The following is a 2758-nucleotide window of genomic DNA, read 5'->3' on the forward strand; positions in this document are numbered from 1 at the left end:
ATAAGACAGATAATGCCTAATCTCGCAAATTCTACGTAAAAATTACAAAAATGAAAAGGTTTAATAGCTAAGATAAAGATAAAAAATTAGAATAAATAGGTAGTTTATACAATTTTAAATTAGATTATTAGATTAAAATTCACAAAAATTTAGAAAGTTAAAAACGTACAGTAATAAAAAGTGTGTTAAAATAGTACACTAATAGGGGACCACAATTAGCAGGGTCACATGAGAAAGGTGTTTCAAAAGCTGAAGAGAGCACAAACTAGAATCGGGTGAAACAGGTCCAGCTGGTCGCTAGAGGATATGTAGCAAAAAAACCTGAGTATGACATAAAGTCAGTGGAAAAACGGCGCAGAAAGTGTACACTAGAATATTAAGCTATCGATAGAATTTTGAGTTCTTTTCAGTTTTCAAATTGCAGTTCTAATTGGATTTGTTCCATATTTTGATGGTAGATGGAAAGATGAGTTTGAATAGCATTTAATCCTGCCCAGAATGGGCTGTATTTCACATTTTACAACGCGTCTAGTGGGTGAATGCTGCTGTCAACGAATTTGTTTCCTGACAAAATATCAAATAACATTTTCAATTTCGATTTGGATCTCCTTGTTTCCAGTGTTTCGAGTTTAAGTGATTTCCTTAGATCGTTTGGGCTGACTTCTGAACTCCATTCCCTACAGATCCAGCGGATAGATTTTCTCTGAATCATTTCAATTTTCTGGGTAAGGGATTGGTTTTCAGTGGTCTTTTCAGTCTACTCTGACGTAATTGTAAAATTTATGTTACTTACTTTTGGTTACTTTTGGGAGTTTGACATAGTAATGTAATGTTGTTTGGGGAATTATGAAGTTCTCTGGAATTTCGATTGCATTTATTCAGGTTGATTTTTTATGACTTCTAATGGTACTTTTTCTAACGAGTTTGATTACTCTGTTCTCACACTTATGTCTTTTTTTTCGCGTCCTTTTCCGTGATTACTTTTATTTATATTTTTAAAGACAGGTAAGAAGGCATATTGATGTAACAGGTGTGGCTTTCAGCCTAGTCTGGAGATCCATACTCTCTATTCAAAATTACACCACATAAGCAAAAATCCCATCAGAAACTACTCATTGAGAGTATGGTATTTTTGACCCAGTTTGAATTTGTTTACATTTGCTTTGAATTTCGTGCCAAAAAAGCCGTTGATAAGGTTGGCCAATCAGGTTCACGCACTTCCAATCAAAACAATAATATCGTGTGATTTCAACAATTGTTTGACAGCTAATAGAATTCTGCGACCAGATTTGGCATCTACAAAAATACCCGGCTACTCTGTTATTTCTATATTTTTATTCGTTTTAACTAAATGCTATACTCTGAAATCACACGAACAGAGTAGACAGGTCTCCCAGCTACTTTCAGCCTTGCACTCCATCGTAGAGGCTAACCAATTTTAATGTCTTTTTTGACTAATGACCAAGTTAAAATTTTTTAATTTTTTTATGTTTGAGTATTAAAAAGGCATGCATTCAAATAATAAAGGTTTAAAATTTTTCTCTGGGCTAGTTAGTAAAATATCTCAAATAGGCTCTGTGAAGGAGTGCAAGGCTGAAAGCCACATGAATATGGTTCATCCTATAAAAGGAAGTTCATTCTATGGTGGCCTACCTGAAGTGGGGGTGGAACAAATTTTTGTTGATGTAGCTAGGGAGCCGTCACAACGTCAAATTGACGGAGGGGGTGGGGGGTTTTCAAAAGTTAGGTTTGACGTTATAAGAAATCAAAGGTATACTTTTTTGTGAAAATCGCAAATATTTGTAACCACCAACCACACTATACTTTATAAGCTTTCGAAAACATATTCGTGTTTGAAGTACATGAAGATTTGCTGCTCGCATAATAATCCCATTGGTTTGCGCTATGATATCATTACATCATATTTTCATTGTTTGCGCGATCGAGCGAACCACATCGCACAAGTGGGCAAAGAAGGTGGTACGCCTAAAGCACGGCACCGACCTAGCGCCAAGTGGAGCTTTTAATTTCTTTTTAAATAAAGGTCATTAGTTAAAAGAACACATACACGCACGGGTACAACCAAGTACAGACTTTGCGACGGAACGGGTAAACTTTGATGAAAAATGGCTACAACTTTTGGTATACATCAGTACATCGCTTGACGTTATCTGTGGGGGGTGGGGGGGTTCAGAGGATAACGTCAATTTGACGTTTTGCGTTGTCAAATGAATATGGACGGGTCCCCTAACTGCCAGGGGGAAAAAATTTACTTAACGTTTCTTCAAACTTTAAATTGGCAGATTGTGGAAAAAAAACCTACCATAACACCATCCCATACCTATCTCAGAGTCATCTATGACAGGCTCACAGCAAAGCCAACGAAGCTTGAAAGTGCAATAGAAATTATACCGTCTTGCTGCTTGCTCTGCTTGCTTGGTCAGCCGACCAGACTCCTTCGATTTTTTTCCAATCACTACTTCGTATACCATTTTGAAAATATATTATTGAATTACGTAATGTTTACGCCCTCATTGCTTTAATTCTTGATTTATTATTAATAAAATGTTAAGATTTTTGAAAAAGGTTGTTTTTACAAAGTTTTAGTTTTTGAAATAAATTTTTGAAAATTTTACGAGCAAAAGTACCTGAAAACATGGTAAAAAATAGTAAAAGTTTTTGGAGGCTAAACACGTTACCGCCCGTTAAGAAAATGCCGCCCAAAACGATAAATTCACCTTCGCGCTCGCTCAGCTGG

This window comes from Clytia hemisphaerica, unplaced genomic scaffold (genome assembly GCF_902728285.1).
Source record: "Clytia hemisphaerica strain Z4C2 unplaced genomic scaffold, Clytia hemisphaerica genome assembly, whole genome shotgun sequence".
Taxonomy (NCBI): domain Eukaryota; kingdom Metazoa; phylum Cnidaria; class Hydrozoa; order Leptothecata; family Clytiidae; genus Clytia; species Clytia hemisphaerica.